This window comes from Triturus cristatus, chromosome 10, assembly GCF_964204655.1.
Source record: "Triturus cristatus chromosome 10, aTriCri1.1, whole genome shotgun sequence".
Taxonomy (NCBI): Eukaryota; Metazoa; Chordata; class Amphibia; order Caudata; family Salamandridae; genus Triturus; species Triturus cristatus.
The window spans coordinates 425,368,812-425,391,445 of record NC_140593.1 but is presented as its reverse complement, the minus strand read 5'-3'; the positions used below and the strand labels follow the sequence as shown (position 1 = coordinate 425,391,445).

Below are 22,634 nucleotides of genomic sequence, written 5' to 3'. Positions count from 1 at the left end.
TCTCCTCCACTCCGTTCCGCTCAATTCCGCTCTGTCTCCTCCGACTCTGCGCTATTCTGGCTAGGCTCCACCTCCCCGCTCTTCTGCGGGACTTGCACCGGACCAAGGACGCTGAGAGCTTCACCTCACCCTCGGTCAGCCGACAAATGGTATTTCGTGTAGTCGAGACTATCAATATCAGCAACATCTTAAGTTCTCAAATATCAGGGAAAGTTCGCATCCCATCTCCTTTCTGCGCACATTTAAACTTCCATCGATCTCATCGCTCTACTCTCTGCCTTCACCGCCACACTGCACCGGCCGTTTACACAGCCGCCATCTTGCTCCGCTCACTGTGGGTTTCATGCGACTCAAGGCCGACCATGCCAAGCTAGCAGATACAGTGAAATCACATGGGCAAACCCTGAAAGAGACAAACCCCAGGTTAAGGAGCACGCGACACAAATACAACAGTTGCAGCGACAAGTCACTGGCCTGCAGGACAGGATCGAAGACGCAGAGGGCATAAATCACAGGAACAACGTGCTGCCAGCTTCATAGCGCAATGGTTTTGAGACTATATAGCTCCGGAAGGCCTATCATCCTTCTTTTGCATGGAGAGAGCCCACCAGATCCCTACTGGTAAACAAAAAATTGGAGCACCGCCATTGGCCTTTAATAGCCAAGATACTAAACTACAGGGATCGGGATGTACTACTCCAGAAGGCACGCGAGCGACCACAGATTCAATTTGAAAACCATCGGATATCACTGTATCCTAATTATACAACAATAGTTCAGGGCCGAAGGTCCTCTTTCCAAACAGTAAAAAATAAATTGCATGCCCTGATTCTAAAAAATGCACTGTTATTCCCTGCCCGCCTAAAAATCATCCACTAGCAAAAAACGTATTTCTTCGACAGCCTGGAAGATGCAGAGGAGTGAATCGAAGTGACGGATTCAGTCTCAAGCTCCAGAGTCATATCTCATGACCCGCCCAACAGTCCTAAATGAACTCAAGGCCGCAGGTCACGCCGCACTGTCAAGGGAGTGCAAAAACTGCAAACCCTTAGTACCACACATGAGCAAGCCCGGATTTGCAGACAGGAGGCATTGGCTGCTGCGAACTCCTTCAGGGACGATTATTTTCAGATTGCAACCAACTCGTCCCAGGACAGCACCATACAAACTGAAGTATCACTTTATTCCCCTCGGTGACACCTCAAACAGCAGACGATTTGCCGGGATAAGCTGTGCTGTACAGGCCACAATATCCGACATTAAGACGCAGTGGAAGATGATGTTCAATAAGTGCTTTTATGAACAACTGTATAATTTTCTTTTTCATACCATTACAAAGATAACTCTAACTGTGAGGTCAAGGTAATATCTTTCAGGCTTCATAGAGCTTGCGGAGCCAGTAACTGCATGTAAGGAACGTGGTAGATAATAGTGATCAAGGCAATGCAGCAGCTAGTGCCCGATATACGATTTCATGGACTAATACATCCTTTCTTTCATACAGCACTGATGACGTCTAATAATAAGAGATTAGCTAGATATTCCCCAGGTTCTGTAGAGCTCACAAAGCTAATACTTGAATGTAAGAAACATGACAGGTGGCAGCAACCACCCCCACAAAGCGTACGCACCATATAGATGAGGTAATATTCGTATGGTTAAGTTACCTGTTTGGCCCTCATAGTTCAGTGGCTGAGCCGTGTATTACTAGTTCAAAGGGAGTTTGGGGGTTCTGGCCCGCAACAAGGGATTAGCTCCAAGTTAGGGAGCACAGCACTCACACTACTGTTACACACAATCACAAATTAAGTACGCTTGGTTCCTATACCTTAAACACTTGGAATGTGCGGGGGCTAGGATCCGTGCACAAGAGGTACAGGGTACATGCGCAACTACTTAGAGGCAAGGCGCAGATAGTGTTCCTTCAAGAGTCACACCTCACTGAGTCAGAAGCCGGGAAGGTTAGAAAGAAATGGAGGGGGCAGGTATTTTCTACTAATTATTCGGCCTTTGCATGGGGGGCGACCATATGGATTAGGCAGGGGGTTCAGTTTACTGAACTGGAAAGGCGCACTGATGAACAAGGTAGATACATACTGTTACAAGGGACATTAGATGGCTCGCCAGTGGTGCTAGGTAATATCTATGCCCCAAACTTTAATCAGGATAAATTCTTCAGTGGGCTGAGCATGGTGCTAGCAGGATGGGAAATGTACCCGTGGTTACTGGGAGGTGGTTGCAACACAGTGATGGATATATCGTTAGATAGATCACACCCTCTCCTACATGGAGCGGGAGCTATAAGACAAGCTGAGGCCCTCTGCAGCTGGGCTGAAGGGTGGGCATTGGGGGATATAATGGATATATGGATAATGAAGAATTCAACAAGTAAGGAATACTCCCTTTACTCACCAGTCCACCAATTGCACACATGGATCGATAGATTGCTACGCTCCCTTAATATCGCTGCCCAAGTGACTCATGCCACGTATTTAGCAAAGACCTTCTCAGACCATGATCCCCTGGAGGTCTGTTTCACGTGGGGCAGAATACCCACTCCAGTCCCCTTATGGAAATTATGGCCCCAGATGCTAGAGGACACCCCTTTCCGCAGTACATTGTCCACAACGATCACAAACTATTTTTATGAAAATTGGAACACTGGGAACACTGCCTCCTAAATTTTGATTGAATGGGATGACCTCAAAGTGGTGGTAAGGGGTACCACGATTCGCGCCAATGTAGGGCCCAGACAGGAAGTACACAAGAATTTCATCAAAGTGGAGAATGTAATAAATGAGTTGGAGCAGGAAGCAGCGGGCAACCCGGACAAACAGGTTCCACTACAGAAAGCGTACATACAGCATGCTGAATTGTTAGAAACACTCAGGGTAATAGATCACATAGCGTACACACAATTGAACACACACAGGGGGCTGATAAATCCAGGACATTATTAGCTAAAATACTACAGGATGACCCGGCACCTGCTGTTATCTGCAATGTTGACGTCCCAGGGACAGGCATGGCTTGCTCACAACAGGGCATAAATGAAGCATTCTGTAAATATTACAGCACCTTGTACAGTAAACCCAATCACATTGACACCACACTTATTGACACATTCTTAGAGGGATTACCTTACCCGCAGCTAACTGCTGATGCAAAGAAAAGCCTAATAGGCCCAATTACAAAAATGGAAATAAAAGCGGCCATCGAAGGGCTCCCAAGATATAAAACACCAGGCCTGGACGGCCTGTCGATAGAATTCTTCGACTCCTACTCAGAGGCCTTAATCCCTAAATTGGAGGAATTATGCAACAGATCGCTAGAACTGGACATCTCCCATATACTACTATGCAGGCGCTGGTGGTATCACTCCCCAAGCCAGGCAGAGACAGATCAGATTTATTGGGCTATCGCCCATTGTCGCTCTTGACATCAGAATATAAGATCTTAAGTAAGATTCTAGCAAACTGACTCCTTCCCCAATTACACAAATGAATACACAGGGACCAATGCAGTTTCCTACCAGCACGCAGTACGTCGTTAAATATCAGATGATTACACTATATCAGGGCTACTACCCCGAGGAATATGTCGATGCTGCCTTCATCGCATTGGACCTACGCCAAGCCTTTGACACCATCACATGGGACTATATGTTTAAAGCCCTGGAGCAGTTTGGGTTGCCCCCTGAATATCTCTGATGGGTTCCACTTTTATACACGGCCCCACTGCGAGAGTCACATATCTCAAGAATATACAGTGCACAGAGGTACGAGACAGGGCTGCCCCCTATCCACCCTACTATTCGTGCTTGTCAAAGAGCCGCTGGCGCTTAAATTACGGTGGGAGGCCAACACATTGGGGATCCCGATAGGCAATGCAACACACCTGATCTCAGCCTATGCAGATGAAATCATTGTATACGTACGGGACCTCAAAAGTATGTTGGAGCCCCTTCCCAGTATCTTTTCCAGCTTCGAGCGTGTTTCTGGTCTCCATTAATGTAGGAAAATCGAATGCCTTCTTATTGCATGAAGGTGATCGCCCTGATGAAATTGGATTTGGTAAATATACTATACCATGGCGTACAATACATTTAAATACTTGGGAATATATATATACAGGTCGCACGCGGATCTGCTTGACGGCAATCCGATGAGAGCAATACGTGCAGTGTGGTCAAAAGTGGCATTCTGGACATCACTGTCACTATCGGTAATGGGACCGGTTGCTATATGTAAAATGGTGGTCCTTCCCCGATTGTTGTATTACTTTGCTAACTTGCCAATACCAGTCACTCCATCCATATTTCGTGCCCTAGACACAATACTGCTGGATCTACTCTGGGGGGCCAGACGTAGGAGGGTGAGCCTTAAAAAACGACAGCTGGAACTTCATAAAGGGGCACTGGGGGTGCCAGACTTCAGAGCATACTATTACGCCAGTCAGCTACAGTGGCTGTCCTATTGGACTGCGGGCAGAAACCTGCAGAAAATAGGGTACACAATGCAGGACATTAACCGAGGAACGCTCCACACATTGGTGCTACCAAAAAGCAAACTCCCCCCATATGCCACCCCACTGCTCAAAACGGTACTTCAGTGTTGGAGAAAGGCACTGCAATACACGTCCCGCTCCATTCCCTATTCTGGAAACATTCCATGGCTGGGGATACCAATTCCTGGCGGAAGACTCACGAAGCATAGGTTACAGGCCTGGGCTGAAGTGGGAATAGACACAGTGGGAGCATTGTTTAGCGACAACTCTTCTAGATCACGACAACTTCACACGTGCTATAAGGGCCCCGGGACACTTCTACTTAATGCACGCTAGCGTGTTACACTATGTGGAGAAGAGTTGAGCTGCTCAACGTATGGAACCCCCACAGCATAAATTAGTCCGCACATTGTACTACATGGGAGAGGGGCGGCACCTTATAAAATGGCTGTATGTTGGTATTCGAGCTCACGCGGCAGTCCCTCTCACTGATTCAAGAACAAAATGGTCGGACAACATAGGATGAGACATACCTAATAAGGACTGGGCAAATATTCTGGAGCACCCAAAAAGAGTGACCCAAAATGCAAAATTTAAATTCATACAATGTATGGTCCTACACAGGTCCTACTTAACCCAGCACCGTCTGAACCGAATGTTCCGAAACACACAGCACTGTTGCTCCCGCTGTAAGATTGAGGAAGCGGGTTTCATACACATGTTATGGGCATGCCCTCACCTTAGAGGATTCTGGGAAGGGTTACACAGCGCTATGGGGGAGATTACACATCTACAGATTGCAGACACCATAGAAGAATGCCTGTTAGGGCTCAGTAAACGCACAGACGCCCAGAAAGTCCAGCTTCACTTTTTAGACCTCGCTCTTATATTAGCAATACAAGCTATAACAATGAGGTGGAAGTCCATGAGGCTCCATGCATTAACCACTTGGCATGATGAGGTGGTACAATGGAGTGGTGCAGAAAGTGCAGCAATCAGACAAGAGGAGGCCCGGGGGCTGGGCAAACACCCAATATCCATGGGTGGGATGTCATACTGGAGAGTTTTAGGGCAATAGACCTCAATATACGTCACGCCACCCCAGACTCACAATAACTAGTACGTCGAACTACTATGGGCAGTGTAGCTAGAGGGCGAACGGGGGGTTACATATACCCGCACATAGCAAAATGTAATACTAAGCAATATTCAAAGTATTCAATTGATGTGTCAGATGAGAGACATGACGGGCCAGAACGTGGGTGGAGGGAGGGGGAGAGTGGGTAGTTGTTAGTAGTTATGTTGATAGCCATATTCCAAATAATGTATCTTCCTACTTATCGCATCATACGTAATGTATACGTAATAAAGTGAAAACATAATGCACTTGTATGTACCTACCGCAATAATCTCGCTAGCATTTGTCAGCTATACAAAGACAAGAAACATCAACGAAAAATTCTTGTAATTATTGAACATGACATTACGGCAATCAATAAAATTTGTTTTAAAAAAAAGGGCGAGAATGAGGAGTGAGTTGTCTGAATTCAGGGTGCAATCCCAGACACTTGAAGTAAATCAGCATGTTATTGACGGCGATGTAGGGTTTCAGATATAAGTTAAACTATTGCATTTATGGCATTGATCTGGGATCAAGGGTGGAGACAATAATTAATGTGCAGATCCTGCAACAAAATTCCAGTCTTATGATTAGGGTTGCCAGCTCATTATTTTGATGTCCCAGATGGTACAAAAATAAACTCACCTAAAGCCGTATTTTTAACACTTATCTGTGCGTACTTCGAACAGCAAACATAAATAGAAAGCACTCTTAATTGTGTTCTAGGGCAGCCTGAATGATTTCATGACTGATAATTAAAGGGAACAAAGACAGAAAAGTCACATTACAAACGAATACATCCTTTTTTATTTATAACCCTATTTAGTGTCAAGACGAGGTCTTTGCAGGCTCTTTAAACAACACATGGCAGGCATTTTTGTTTTGGCAACCCTACTTTATATTCCTTTTCATGAAATGCATTCTCACACTAGTACATGTAAAGTACAAATGTAAGGAATAGGCAGAGTGGGGTCCCAGGGGGTACTGGAACCAGAAAAAATACTAAGCCTCGGTAACCAGTTTACAAAGGTATGTAAATATGCAAATGGTCTTTAAAGACCTGTGAAAAACTCAGGAGTGCCGGAGATAAGACTCCAGATACTGCCCAGCCAAGCCCACAGCAGCACACTCACTGACCTCCGACCCCAAGGCACTCTGATCTCATTTCAAGGGCTGCGGAGTAAATGAAGACAGCGTGGAAATGCAGCAAAAAATGTACATGTACTTGCAGAGGCATTTGCGCCCCACCCCTCCCTCCCCCCCAGAACCCATCCACTCCCCTCCACGGGGGCGCGCCCCACAGTTTGAAGACCTCTGCATTACACTGATCCTTATTTCTGAGAGAGTGTCATTCAAAGCTCTTTGCTTAATGCACAGAGCTGTTTACCGAACTCATCCACCTTCAAGACAAATTTACCCAGTATGTCCCCATCAAATTATTATGTTCTTCAGTTTCTGATCTATTGTTCATGCCAAACAATAAACGCATCCGTACCCGAGGCAGGACTTTCATAGTTCAGGTCTCAAGGTTATGTGTCTTGGGAAGACTCAAGATGTTCACCAGTGTTATGAATCAAAATACGTTCCTATAATCAAGGGTAGGTGTCTGTGTCCACGTTGTTGTCTTGTTTCTTTTCACCGTCAACAAAGGAGTAAATCTGAATTTTTCATTCTTTTCTTTACTTAAAGTTACATGTGTCAAATAGCTTTTAATCAACAGTTCCTCCAAAGAGTTTGTTAAATACAAACTACAATTAATATAGAATATTTTTTTAACTCTCTTTCAATTAAGTCCCATTAATGTCATGCTAGTGCCGCTGATTACAACATGGGACAACTATGATCCTGTCTTTTTTTAATTTTTCCAAACTGCATATTTTATGCTCGCTAACTAATTCTGTTGGATTCATCTACTTCAATGTTTTAATGCAGGAAATTTACCTCTGTGCTAGAATTTATACCCTGGACTATTCTCTTTGTAAAACTTTGAAAGTTCAATTCTTGGATCAAGTTATATTTCATCATAAAATATTTGATCACTAGTGATGTTGTCTTCTCCCTTCATAGAGCGAATTTTTGTTCACATCACTCTAATTTGCTGTCTTGTTGTTTGTAATATTTTCTGCATGCATATGGGATAGAAATAATGCCAAACTCAGAAGTGATCTAGGGATAGTTGTACGACCATTTTGCATGCGCTAAATCGGTCGCAAAATGATTTGCGTATGCTAAAATGGCCGTTTCCAATGTACAAAACCCACTCAAACAATTTGCGAGTAAATACCAACTAGCAATATTAGCTCATGCAATTTGCGACTACCAAATAGCGTATCGCAATTTGCGAGTCGCAAAATTGCATGTACATAATAGTCGCAAATTGCGAGTTCATGCAAAAAGGGCCTTTTGCACATGCAATTTACCACTAAGCTGAAACAGGTGGTAATCAGGTTCAACCTATAAAAAGACACCCAGAATGCATCCCAAATCTTTCCAAAATGGCTGCCCTGTATTTGTTAGCAAGGAGGAGGAGGAGGATAAGGGCGACATTGCAGAGGAGAAGAAGATAGGAAAGGATATTCAGAGTCAGGCTGACATTGTTGGATAAGACTGAAGAGGAGATTTATGATCAGTACATGCTAAGTAGCAGGGTCATATTAAAGCTCATTGACACCTTGAAGCCACAACTTGAGAGTAGAACCAAGCACAGCAATGCCATTCCTACACATGTGCAGGTGTTGTGCTCCCTCCACCTCTTGGCCTGTGCTAGTTACCAGGATGTCATTGCAGTGGCTGGTGGTGTGTCTTAGAATGCACTTTTGTGCTTCTTCCATGATTCCCTAGACGCAATGCTACACCACATACATCAAAACATATACATGCCCTATGACAATGAGGAATTAGACCAGACAAAAATGGTTTTCTACACGTTAGCAAATTCCCACAGGTAATAGGGTGCATAGATGGGACACATGTGCCCATATGCCCACCATCCCGCATCGAATACATTTTTTGTAACAGAAAAAGCACACATTCCCTCAATATCTAAGTAGTGTGTAACTCAAAAAACATCATAACAGATATTATAGCCAATTACCCAGGAAGCACCCATGATGCATTCATTTTCCGGCACATTGGTCCACATCAAAGGTTAGAAAGAGGTGACTTTGATGATGGATACCTCCTAGGTTATGTTATCACCTGTCCCCAAACATTTGTTAATGGCATTGCATGTCTGTAAGCAATTAACATCAACATCATATGTCTCACAACAGGTGACAGTGCCTATGCTCTGCGTACGTGGATCCTCACACCATACCTGTCTCCCAACAACATACATGAAAGGCGGTACAACACTGCACACAGGTGCACAAGGACAGTGATTGAGCGTACTTTTGGAATACTGAAATCGTGCTTTTGATGCCCACATAAGAGTGGGGGAGCTCTGTAGTATGCGCCAGGAACAGTCTGTAAAATTGTGGCAACATGTGCCATGCTGCACAACATGGCCTGCAGGGGTGGACTGCCCATGGATGTTGTGGTGTTTATGCTTCTCTTGCTTTTGCTGTGCGTTTCTGTGTTATTTCTACTTACCTTACTTTACAGATAAGATGTGGATTCTCCACATTCACCTGAACATTTATTATATGCATTGTTACCATTGGAATGTGTGAGGCAAGGCTTGGAACTCCTATGTATCAGTTGGAGTTGCCTCTTTGAGCCCTCTATACGTATGTACTTATTTCTCCATAACTTAACAATAAATGTATTCTTAAAATCACAAGAAGACGCAGGAAGATACATTACAGATGTGTCTGACACAGATTCTGAGGATGATGGCCCGGAACCACCTGCGCAACAACTACGGGATGGTAGCGCTGCAGCAGAGGGGAGAAGGCGCAGGGACCAGATTGCAAACAACTTGACTGAAAGGTACGTACACACAAGCTAGACACTCAGCTGTACAAAAGCTATGACTAATTGTGAATGCCTATGGGTGTTTTAATTTTCGCGCATCCATTTTTAAAGTAAGACAACATGTTCATCAGTAACTGTCAGATATTGCCACATAATGGAAAATAAATGGGTTTCATGACCAATCGAAAATAAATTAAATGGACATGAAAGATGTTTGGGGAACACAAAAGTTTCATTTTCTGCTCCTGCGCGTAGATGTGCCACTACCCATCCCAAGGTTGCGGCTGCTGCTCTGTGCAACATAGGTGCATCTGTGGCTGATATGCTGCTCCTGCTAAACAATTCACTATCAGTGCCACCCAGGCCAACAGCCCCAATTAACTGGTTTGTCTGCTGTGTTTGTACTGCAGCCGTGATCTTTTCCAAACCACGTCCCACATCGCCACTGTAGGGGCCCATCTCTACTTGTAGGCCAAGTGTGCGCTGGCTTTGTCTATTAGTGGCATGTACCAGCCTATTGATTGCCCTTGAGGGACTGTCTATTTTCTGTCCCCTGCTGCGCTCAATGCAACTCTGGTTCTCCCTTTCTGCCGACCACTCCTTGGCCAGGTCTGCCACAGTGCTGGTGAGGGCATCCAGTTTGGCTTCTATTCAGGACTGGTTTTGTACCAGTTTGGTTGTCATCATGTGGAAGCCCTAGGACATTCTCACATTTCTCTGTCTCTGTATTTGGTTGTGCAGGCACTGTATCTGCAGCATTTCCCTATTAACGGACGCAGACATTGCCTGACTGATTGTGCCAGTCGTGGACAGACCTTAGGACCGACGCTGGGACCGTTGTGTACTCAGTGTAAGATTGCACACGGGTGGACTGAGGGCCAGGTGGTGTGATGTTGTGCTGCGCTGCAGATGTGGCAGTTGGTGTTGACATTGGAGTTGTTACTGCTGCAGTGGCTGGGACGTCAGTGGACCTGTCCCCACTCGTTTCTCCAACATCCTGCCCTTCCTCAATTTCCTCTGCCTCGTGGCTACCCGATGTTTCCCCACCAGTGTCCTCTGCTTCCAATGCAGTGTCTATGTGACAAAAGAGATGACAGATGATAATAAAAGATGTGCTGCACTGTATCAGTTGCTTTACAATGTTTATCAGCTCAAGTCATTACCTCAGTACACTTATTTTGTCACAGACTACATCTCCTATGATGCAACTCTAGTGTTGTTTGTTGTTTGTACATGGATGTATGCTTGTGTTTGATTAGTATGCATGCACAGTACAGGCGTTAGTGGGTATGGACACGGCACATGCACAGTTTTCACTTACCAGGATTAATCGATGGCTGGGATGTATCCAGGGTCCCAAATCCTGCTACAGCTGCCCTCTCCAGGGTGGTTTCCACCATTGCTTCAGCTGGTGTTGAGTCTGCTGAAGTGGATGATTCCCCTCCAGTCTGTTTGGCTGCTTCCATGCGCCCTGCCACCCTCTCCTTTGCCGTGGAGTGAAGCTCATGCCGCCTTTTCTCTATTTCATCGACGGAGCTGTGTGCTACTCTCAGGGCCTTAATCCTTCGCTGCATGCTGCGCCAGATCTACCTTTTCTCACTTTTACCCAGACGTTGTGAGGCTCTGCCAAACAATTCTTCGTGATGATTGAAACATTCTTCTGTAATGATGTTTAGTTATTTTTCTGCAAACTTCGCTACCTCTGCTTGGATCCCATATTGGTCTCCCTGCTGCTCATCTTTGCTCTCTCAGCAGTGTCTCACAATGCTGCTTCACCAGCACATGTGTTTGTTTTTTGTTCAGGAGTTGATTTGAGCACCACTTCCTGTTTGGGGGTTCCTTCAACACAACAAGGAAGTGATTTTTTTTTAAAATCAGTTTAACTATTTGCGAGTGCGTTATTGCGATTTTCACGCACAATCACATATTGCGCATGCAAAAACGGTGTTTCTACGGGTCTTGCTATTTGTGAGAAAATTGTGACTTGCTAATAGCGAGTGGCCAAAATAGCATTGTGAGTGAATTGCGACTTGCAATCTGGTTGACGGAGGTGTTGGTAGGTAGCGAATAGCGACTCGCAATTTTTCGCTAATAGCGAGTCGCTATTTTTGGTGGTAGTCCATCTGGCCCCTAGGGCCTCAGGTATAAAGAATGCATTAAGTAAAAGGGGTCACAATGTATGCACCAACATTTACCGAATGAATTCTTATTTTGCGAACTGACCTATTTATTTACAGGTCAGTTCACAAAATACAGAATCGTAGTGGGTCGCAATTTGACCTAAGAGGTAGGTCAGAATTTGCGACCCATGGCAATTGGCTATAATCACATGCCTAGAGGCCAGCTGGGGTCAGCATACCACTACATCCGTAATTGCTTTTAAATAAAGCAACCTAAAGTGGATCCGTTTAAAAAGCAAAAATGGAAATCTTTACAAAATGTTAACTTTTTCAAAATGGGGCAGTGGTCCATTGGACATCTATCTTCTTTTAGAAAATGATTTTTCACTGTTCACAAAGGGGAAGGGGTCCCTAGGGAGCCCTTTTCCATTCACAAATGAGTAATCTCCTCCTTTGAGTTGGTGGTCCAGTCGCAAAACATTGATACCTGCCTTAAGGAATTGGTATTTGGATAAATACCCATTCCAAATAGCGATTCCTGAACTTTTCATAAACACATTTAGGGCAACATGTATCTTCCAATTTTGCATTCGCAAACAAACCAGTTCGTAGAATTGTCCCGTTTGCGAATGCGAAAGAGACTTTTTACATGTATTAAAACCCACTTTGCGATTCGATAACATGTCACCGAATCGCAAAATGGGTTTGCGATTCGGTATTTGAAAGGGGCGTGTTTAAGGCGTCCCATCCAAATAGCAAACCCTAATTGTATGTATGAAGGTTTTGTGACCATGAATGAGGTTGCAAAACATTCGCATTTTACCATCTACTTCAAGTAGGTGGTAACCCATTCACAAATGGAAAGGGGCCCACAAGGGAACCCTTTCCCTTTGGGAATGGTTGTAAAAACGTTTTTTAAGAGCAGGCAGTGGTCCAATGACCAGTGCCTGCTTTTAAAAAATGAAAAGAAAACTTTTCCTTTTTTTTTTAAACACAACCAGTTTTCCTTTACGGAAAACGAGCTGCATTTAAAAAAAAGATTGCTTTATTTGAAAGCAATCACGGACATTGTGGTCTGCTGACCAAAGCAGACCACCATCCCTGTGATTTTTGCGATTTCTCCGGGTTGCAAATTGCGATCTACCTCATTAAAATTCATTGGAGTTTCATACATTGGAAATTGCGATTACCTAATTGCGATTCTCAGAAAATCGCAATTAGGTATTCGCAATTTCCAAATTTGATACATGTGGCCCTTAAAAGAGTGTCTTAGCGGTCCCAGACCAGCAGAATTACCAAAGCTGAGGGTTTGCAACCATTAATTTGTACATGAGGCCCATAGCTCTTTACTGGGGCCATATATTCCTGAATTTCACAGTTAAAGTATGAATATGTCTCATTTTGGCGGGGTCCTATTGTGTGCTGGTAGTCCTTTTTCCTCCCTTTTATATTAAATAGGTTCAACTGATCAAAGTTCTCTAAAATGTTTTTTGTTTAGAATTGCTTCCAATCATCAGTCATAAAATTTGGCTCTACGCTAATACTTGTATTATTTGTCTGTTATGAAAGTTATCACTGGCTGATTTTGATTACACTGTCATCTCGATTTCACTCTGTAAAACCATACAGTCATTTGCATAGAACTGAGAGCGGTCTTGCTGTGCAATCTATTGTGTTGAATTGGGCCATCCCTCATAGACTACTGATACCTGAGTAGCTGTTAATAACACATTGAAATGGGGAAAGGTGGGATCTGTAGAAGCTATGCAATTGAAGCAGTTACCTGATACCTTACAACTACAACGAGAATTTGAGAAGGAAAATGATTTTAACAAGGATTTGATGATAAATTGGGAAAGTGTAATCTTCTTGTTGCAGATTATTTGTGGTACAAAAACGTGGGTGTCGAATCACTCCATGAAAACTTCAAGTAAGCTTGTTTTTCCCTCATTTTTAAAGGTACATGGGAGGACATTAATTGTGAATGAAGGCACTTAAAGAGGATTGTTTTCATGCTAAGAGCCTGAAAAGCAACATAATCAGTTGATCTGAAAATATGTGTGCAGATAGATAAATAATCACTGGCTGTAAGAAATTGGGTTACTGGCTGAGGAGGGTGAAATCCTACTCAAGCAGGAACCACAATCCTTGTCATGGTGAGGCACAGGCACACCCCAAATTAACCTGTGTTCAATCCTCTGGTAGCTTGCACAGAGCAGTTAGGCTTTACTTAAATGCAATGTGTAAAGTATTTATGCAGCACTTCAAACAGTAATACAGTGAAAACACATCAGAAGAAAAGTCTCACACCACTTTACAAAAATAGAGTAAATGCCAATAAATAAATCAGGACAGAAACAACAAGTATCCAATCAGTAGAACTGGATATATGCAAGTTTAAAGATTTAGGTAAAAATAGCTCCAAAAAGCACAAATCACCATCTGTGGATACGGGCTGGGAGAGCACCATCAGGCCCACTTCCAAGGGTCCAGGACTAGGGTGGCACCACTTGGCATGGTGGGACTCACAGATGGCAGAGTCTAGGTGCTGGGTTCAAGGTTGTTGGAAGCCTGTTATGTCCCAGAGGCTTCTGATCAGGACGCCAGCAAACTAACCGTTGGAGTCACTATGGGGTCTGGGGTTAGGATACAGTCCTTCTCACCCAGCCAAGAGGGGAGCAGGGCAACAGTCCTTTAGAGCAGCAGTCCATTAGAGCAGCAGTCCTTTCAGCAGCACAGTTGTCCTTCTTCCTAGCAGAGTCCACAGGTCCAGAAGTTTACTGAATAGTTAGGGTCTGAGGTCCAATATTTATACCTGGTGCCCTCTTTGAAGTGGAGGAAGCTTCTAGAGGTTTCTACCATCCAGAGGTGTCAGGCTTCCCATTCCTCCCTGTCCTGGCCCTAGCTTGTCACGGTTTGCAAAACACTAGTGACAAACCCTTTGTGAGCATGCTCCGACAGGGCCTTTCTAATCTGCAAGTGTGGTAGGTGACGGCTCCTCCCCATCGTTAACTTAGTTGTCCCATCCTGCAAACACATATCTTCCCTTTGTCTGACTGCCTAGGAGCAAATACACACAGCCCAGTAACCAGCTACACCTAGTCATGTGTCTCAAGATCAGTCTGCAACTACCAAATAGTGTGCACAAGAAATTGCAATACTTAAGACGCCTAATTCGATATGTTCCTTATTGGAAGTTACAGCTTATTAAATGTATTAAGGAACTCCGATGTTATTCTATGGGAAAGGAAGGCTTTGCAATAGTGAAAAACGAATGTGGGAGTTTTTAAGTATTAGGACGTGTAAACCTTAACTGTACATGTCCTACCTTTTAAATACATTGCACCCTGCCATCTCGGCTATTCAGGGCCTACCCTTGGGGTGACTTATATGTATTAAAAAAGAAGGAGTGGGCCTGGCAAAAGCGTTATCTTGTCAGGTCAAAATGGCAATCTAAAACTGCACACCCAGGCTGAGATGGCAGGCCTGAGACACTTTTGAATGACCTCTATAAGTAGGTAGCACAACAAGTGCTGTATGCCCACTAGTAGCACTTAATGTACAGGTCCTGGGTACAGGTGGCAGCACTTTATTAGGGAATTACAGGTAAGGTGAGACCTCAAGCCCCTTAGCATTGGTTAGCAGTAGTAAAGTGTACAGTCCTAAGGCCAGCAAAAACGAAGTAAGTAAAACAGGAGGGTTGAAAGCAAAAATGTTAGGAAAGAACCATGCCAAAGATGCCAGGTCTAACACTAACTATTTAGGAGATTTGTAAAAGAGATGACACAAGAGAATTTTGGAGGGTTGTCACACATTTAGAGTCAGATGACTGGTATCAGAATGGAAATACCATCCGTGAAGAATGTTGGGCACCCTATAATCAATCAATCTATGTTCATATGGAGATTGCAGACAAGGGCATATTTGCATGTCCATGAGGAACAAATGTCCACCAGGGTGGAGCAACTAAGAGTTAATGGTTTCAACTGTGAAGGCGTGGTTTATTTTTTGAGATCCGATGGGAAGCATGGACAAAGTGGCATCCGTAATTTTCTTTTCAACAAAGATCCTGAGTTTGGGTCCCTATGCCCCATATCGTAACATAGATAATTATTTTCAAATAAATTGTTCAGTCCTTAAGTAGGGAAGGATTTCCATTTACTAAAAAGGGGATTGAACCCTTCTGTGAAATTACTGGACAATTTTATTATTGGATGTTGAGGCAAAGCATTTAGCCCAGATGTAATTATCCACATTGGGAATCTCAGTCTCCTCAAACAATCTGATACCCAGTTACAAAGCTGGTTTCCTAAGAAACAGCAGTTCTGAGCATACAATTCTTACCCATTGTTTACTAAGTAATCAGGTAACTAAAGCCAGAAAAGACAGCAAGTTTTGTGGGCTGCATCTTTACTATTGGGACAAGTCTCTGCTGTTTGCCTGTCACCTCGGGGAGTCCTGCTGCCGAACTACCTGTCACAGGGAAGGACACCATCATCACTGCCATCAGTGCCAATTGAGGAGAACTGCCCCGGGAGACACCGTTGCTGCTGGGGACTCTAAGTTCCATAATTTCCCTCGACCACCTCAGCTAAGAGTGATTTATGGGTGCTTATAACGCGTGCTGCAGTCCTGCATGCTGGGCTCTGTATCTTTACTATTGGGACAAGTCTCTGCTGTTTGCCCATCACCTCGAGGAGTCTTGCTGCTGAGCTCCTTGTCACGGGAAAGGACACGATCACCACTACCATCTGTGCCAATGGGGGCCGCCGTGGGAGACACCATTGTCCCTGGGGACTCTAACTCCCATAATTCCTCTTGAGTATCTCAGCTGGGAGTGATTTATGGGTGCTTATAGCGCATGTTGCAGTCCCACAGCACGGGACACACCCGGGCCAAGGGCGGGCCCATCCAGCACCCGTCAGTGACAGGAAGAGGCAGAGCAGGGCCTCCCCCTGGCTCTTAAACCTGTCCCCACAGTTCCAAGCCGCGACATTGGTTTGATCCTAACAGGTACTTTTAAGTGATTTCTCTGACTATTAATTCTGGTTATCGTGCCCTCCTGCCCTTATAAACTAAAGCTTTTGTGTGCGTAAGGGCTTAAACGCTCTTCCCTCTTTTAGTGCTAAATTGTTGCTCTCAGATAAGATAACGAAATGGGTAAAAGGAAGGCTGTGTATGGGCTCAAAGGGCTTCAAAAGCCCAAAAGAAAACCCTAACCTCAGCAGAAGAAAATTGTGTTTTTGATAGGACTGATAACAGAATGTGCTCATATCATTAACTCAAGGCCTGATTCAGGTAGTACAAGCTCAAATCCTAATTCAGCCATGCCTGCTAAATGTATTCCTACCATGTTTGTAAAACACCAGTCATGTGCCCACCCTGCCCCTATTAGGGAATCGCCTCAATTTCCTTCCTCCCAGTCAGCCCTGAAAAGTCCCCTCCCATAGAGATTACAGATGTTTTCGAGTGTTGCAATTGTTACCTGTCCTTCTGGTAGAGGATCCTCTGACAGAGAGGCCCCAAGCTGAAAGACTTAACCTATCCAACTCTGGGATTTTCCTAATTTTGCAGAGTCTGATGGGGCAATTAGGGAGCTGAGGGATCAGGTAAAGGCCCTCCCAAAGGTAATGGAAAACCTTGAAGGGAGAGACAATAGATGGTAGGTGATGTGTCAACCAGAGAATGAGTGTGGGATTAGCGCAGGACCTCCCACTACACATGGGGTCACAATCCTTCCACACTCTACAGAACCCAAAAAGCAGCTATTGCTGAATACCCCTACCAAACCCCCACATGCTCAGTCGCCCAGGCCACCACCTATGTTCAAACTCAGGGTGGGTGGCCCTTCAAAGCCATCCTCCTACAGCGTATCTGTTGGCGAGTGATACAATTGCAGGCCCAGCGATGAGGTGTGGATCATTGGGCTCCCATGTCCCTTCTTCTGAGAGACCCCGTTTGTCCTATACCAGAGGGCTGATCCACAATGGCTTCTATATTCTCAAAATGTTAGGAGAAACCCCTGCCTCAGTCTATATCTTGCCTGTCCCCATTCTGTCCCTGGGGAGCAGAATAGACATTAACTCGCTTACTAACAAGGCCATTCACTGGTTTCAAGAGGTTCGGCACTGCTATTCAATTATCAGGAGTAAATTTGCAAGTGTAGAAAGGATATCCTCTCCTAATTAACCCAATGATGGTGTGCGGGTGTCTTTTTTACAGAGAGACCTGGTGGAGGGCCTTATGGCCATTGACTCGAGAGCAGTCTCCTGCACTACTACTGGTATACTACTTAAATATTGACCCCACTACATTAGTGAGGTTGAGCATCTGTGGGAGGAGTGAGAAGCTGGGGGAAGATGGATTTGGAGTCAGTAGGATTTTCCCTTGACTGTGGCCTTTGGCCTCCCCCTGCTGTGAAAGGGACGTGGTATTCTAAGGGGAAGGCATGCTGCCCTATGCTACCCGATCCCACCCACTGCCCAGTGCCCCCAGCAATGTTGGGGCTAGTCCTTCAGGGCTGAACTTTAATTGCTTATTGTTTCAGGAGTCTCATCTAGTGCCCAGCCCTGATGAGGCTAGTTTTGAAGAGAACCACAATGATGCCACCTACCCTCAATATTCTAATGAAGTTATCTTTGTATCCTGGAACTGGGTGGGGCATCCAAGTTACTATCTGAAGTGGAATGGGGTCAGTTTATGGACTCTTTTAATATTTGCCTGCTCCAGGAGACTCTGTGTTTACCCCCTTTTCACAAGAGTAGGCTCACATTTTGTTGTGTAAATGCATCCAAGCCTGGTAGGAACAGGACCTCAGGAGGACTAGGAATTTTAAGACCACGCTCCAATGTGATATAAGTATTGTTCCCATTGAGTCTCCTGATATTTTAGCAGTAAGGTTAGTACTCCATTCTGGTCTATCGCTAAAGATCTTCAATGTTTATAACAGAGCAGGTACATGTAGTGTTGAGTCCATGGTACTTGGTGTATTAGAGCATGCCCTGTCGCAACACTCAGGGAATTATTCATTGTTGGTAGCAGGAGACCTTAATTGTACCTTCGAACTGCTTGCTGCCACAGCCCCTTGACCTGACTGAAGAGTGAGATGGACAGTGGGGAATTCCACAGATAGAGTTAATGACCATAAGATGGTCAATGAAAGCAGTCCAGGTTCAGGCATTAACATGAAACTATGATCTTAGAGCCACAAATGGCTGAACACTCTCTGACCTCCAGGATAAGATGACCTTTAGCAGGCAAAGTTGTTGTAGCAGAATAGACTACTTTATGGCTTATGAAACTCTCTGGCCGCTGTAAAGCTTTGGACAGTTATTTGGGGCCTGGAAGTGGTGGGCCGTGTAGATAGTGACCATAATGCCCTCAGTCTGACTCTTATAGATAAGCCCAACACAATATTTGCAAGTCGGGGGAATAGGAACCTGGAAGATCTCTCATACACAAACAACAGGAAGCACATAAAGTGGGACTGGGTAGAAAAAAATCCAGAGGCACTAGAGGCAGTAACACAAAGGGTAAAGCAGGAAACTGACATTTTATGCCAGCTATTGTTCGAGTGTAGGACCCATGGATCTATAAATAGCCAAGATTTACTTTTTACCCAGATTAAGGAGATGCTAGGTCAAGCCAGACTCAAGGGAAAGCCAGTGCCCAGACCTGATGCCTGGTACAATAGAGCATGTAGGCTAGCTAAAAGTGAGATCCTAGTCGCAATCAAATTAAAGTCCCAGCCTGAGTTAGCTAATTGCAGGTCATGCTATCGGCATACACTGGCCCAAGCGAAAAGGGAATGGGAAAGCTCTATGTAGAGGGAAACGGCCACTACAACGCGGCCGTTTCCACGCAAACCTTAACCACGCATGCATTACAACGCATGTGTGGTTACCACGAACGCCTTTACCACGCATACCTTTACTACGAGATACGTAGTAAAGGCATGTGTGGTAAAGGCTAAAATTAGAAAAAGGGGGCTTGTGGGGTCTACCCCCCCAAAAAAGAAGAGTGGGAAAAAAGGGGGCTTTGGGGGTCTCCCCCCCAAAAAAAACTCACCTGATGTCACGTCGAGAAGTGCAGGCAATCGGAGTCATTTCAGAGGAAACGGAAAGAAACTTCCGCTTCCTCTTTACGACGTACGACGTCACCACGGAAGATGGAGAGGAGACGACGTGAAGAGGTAAGGGGAATTTTAGTTTAAAAAATATATATATATAAAAGGATTGAGGGTTAAGGGCAGGGGTAAATATAAGAAGGATTGGGGGCTGGGGGTCACGTAAGGGTACAGGGAAGGGGTATATATAACCTTTACCAAGAGTATGCCCTTACCATGCATAAATTTACAACGAAAATCGTTGTGAAGGTATGAGTGGTAAAGGAATATTTGTGGTAAAGGTTATGCATTGAAAAAGCATTCCGTTGTAACGCATGCGTGGTAAAGGCATGCTTTGCAACGGAATGCGTTGTAACAACATTCAACCCTGTGTAGATGTCTCTACATGTAGCCTTGACCACTAAAAACAATAAGATTTTTTTTAAGACACCTGCAGTTTGTCTAAATGGCCAAAAAGCATCACTAGATTTCAGTATTCAACCCAAGTAGCAAGTCCCCGAGTCCCTGTGCTCTGTGCTCACATCCTACTGTAAATTGAGACCACGAAGAGATGAACAGGATGCATCTGTCATCTAGAAGAACAAGATGGGCTAAGAGCAGAGTTGGAGGCTAACCGCAACTTCGCACCTGATGTTTTGCTAGCATTTGAAACTAAGACAGCTACATACCTCAACATAACTTATAATTATAACCTTTGATAAACGTTTGTACTTTTTGTGACTTCTGCATTTCTTATTTTCCAAGAAGTGCCATCAATTGTTTTCTATAAATTGTCCAGCTTTTATTATGTTCTGCTGTCAAATATCTGCTAATGTTCTGATTTTGCGGTCACCAGTTCCTCATTAAAACTGTATAAAAGGACTGGCAACTGACCAACTCATTGAGTCTTTAACGAAGAGATGCTTCATTCTAGTTGGTTGATTTATTGACATTTCATTATTAGATAATGTTATACAGTCTTGTTACATTTTGCTATTTAATTTCTCTCTCTCTCTCTTTCTCTGAATTACCGTGATTTGATTTTTGCTAGATTGCATGTTTTTTACTCTTAATTAAAGATGTGCCTCTGACACTTGTCACTACCTTGTCTTAATAGAGTACCACTCCTGACTTGATTCATGCTTCTCAGAGTGTATCTTGTTATTTCAGATAACACATTAAACCTTGGTTCCTGCTTGATGAAAAAAACACTCTCTAACATTTGGCGGCCACAAAGGGATGCGCATAAGAATCTCCAGTCTCTAGAGAGTGGGGCTTCCCCCTGCGGGCAGTCAGTAGCTCTCCAGCTCTCTCTGTCTAAGCCCCCAGATACACATGGGTAAGTCAAAGAGCTTTTTATTTTCTTCTTTTCATTGCCCCCGGGGTGCCTGAGTCTCGGGTTCAGTTGACCTGTGGGAATCACACTCCTGCCCCCGTCCTCATTCAGACTGTCACCTTGCCACATCCAAATTCCCTCTTTCAAACATATACAAGCAGACACCGAGCCAGGTCTTGCTTTAGGACTTCTGTCACCTCGAGGTTGAGGTTTGGTGTTTGGGGTTTTTGGGTCCGGCTTGCAAGATTGAACCTAGTGCTTCAGCATTTTTTGTATTTCTCTTCATATTGCCTTTCTCAAAGAGAAAGGGATCACCTACCTAAGACTTTCCATAAGGCAGGGCATACCAGTAGGCAGGGAAAGTAGCTCATGCAACGGGGCACGCCAGTGTTCATTAAAGTAAATGATGTGAGGATTCATACGTCTGTCTAAATAGTTAACAACAGGATAAGGAGGGCCCATAGCACTGTGACACTCAGCTTTTGCAGGTGTACAATTACCTGGCTATTATAGGGTGACAGAGAAGGGAGGGCACATAGCACTCTGCCACTAAGCATTTGCAGGTGTACAATTACCTGTCCAATATAGGATGACAGGGAGGGGAGGGAAGGGCACACGGTTCTGTGCCAATCAGATTTTGCAAATGTAACGTGTTAAAATACCAGAGCTCTTTACCTGTCCAAAGAAACGGCACAGGGAACGGGGCGCATCCACTAGCTTGTCGCATTTCGCATTATCTTGCAACTTTTCCATCTTTGTAGTTGAATAAGAGGAAGTGCTACAGGTTTGATGCTTCCCTTGCCCGAGAAGGCAAGGTGGATTCTGGTTTCCTGTTTCTTAAGTTCAAGAGAAAGCTACTTACTGCTATTCTTTGATTCGTCATAAACGTATGAATTCATTTTTTTTATTCTGCCTCTGAAAATAACTTCCATTGCGTAAGTTGAAAATAACAGTTTTTTAATAAGTTACCATCTTTCTAAATCAGTTGCTGTCTTTCTCTTTGGGTAGCCCATGGTTTTTCTCTCTCCACATTTTTAAGTCACTGTATTGTGTCTCCACTTGCAGTCAGTGACTTTAACATTGACACAGCATTGCACTATTTATGTTCAGATTCTCTTGTTATAAATTAGCGAGATATATTCCAGGACTAAAATGTGTATGAATTGTGTGTAAATGTTGGAGTACTGCATTCTGTTTATATGTGTGTGATCCATTGTTTTGCCTGTTCATTCTCAAAGTGATTTGGGGACCCTACCTTCATGGTAAATAATACTGTGAAAAAAAGCCTAAAATACCCATTGTCATTTCACCCACTAAGCCTTGATAAACATCCTAAATATAAAATATCAGAATGTCTTCAGCCATTAACTTAAATATCCATTTCCTTTTAAAAAGCCCTCTAGACAAACATTAAAACAGACTCAACGGTTGGCACGTTAGACTGTGAATAAAATAAAGCCCTTTTGGCATAAATCCGCTCAAATAAATGCTGCACCTTTGAATACAGCCACATTCACTTCTCTATAATACTTC

General features: G+C 44.1%; 1 long non-coding RNA gene across 1 annotated transcript in view; it reads left to right on the top strand.

The window, feature by feature from the left end:
• The window catches only part of LOC146789560 (uncharacterized), a 53,439-nt gene that overhangs the window by 17,501 nt on the left and 13,304 nt on the right, over nucleotides 1-22,634 (top strand). The window contains exons 2-3 of the long non-coding RNA XR_014970121.1: nucleotides 9,409-9,556; nucleotides 20,936-21,104. This is a non-coding gene — a long non-coding RNA (uncharacterized LOC146789560). The remainder of the gene's footprint in view (nucleotides 1-9,408; nucleotides 9,557-20,935; nucleotides 21,105-22,634) is intronic.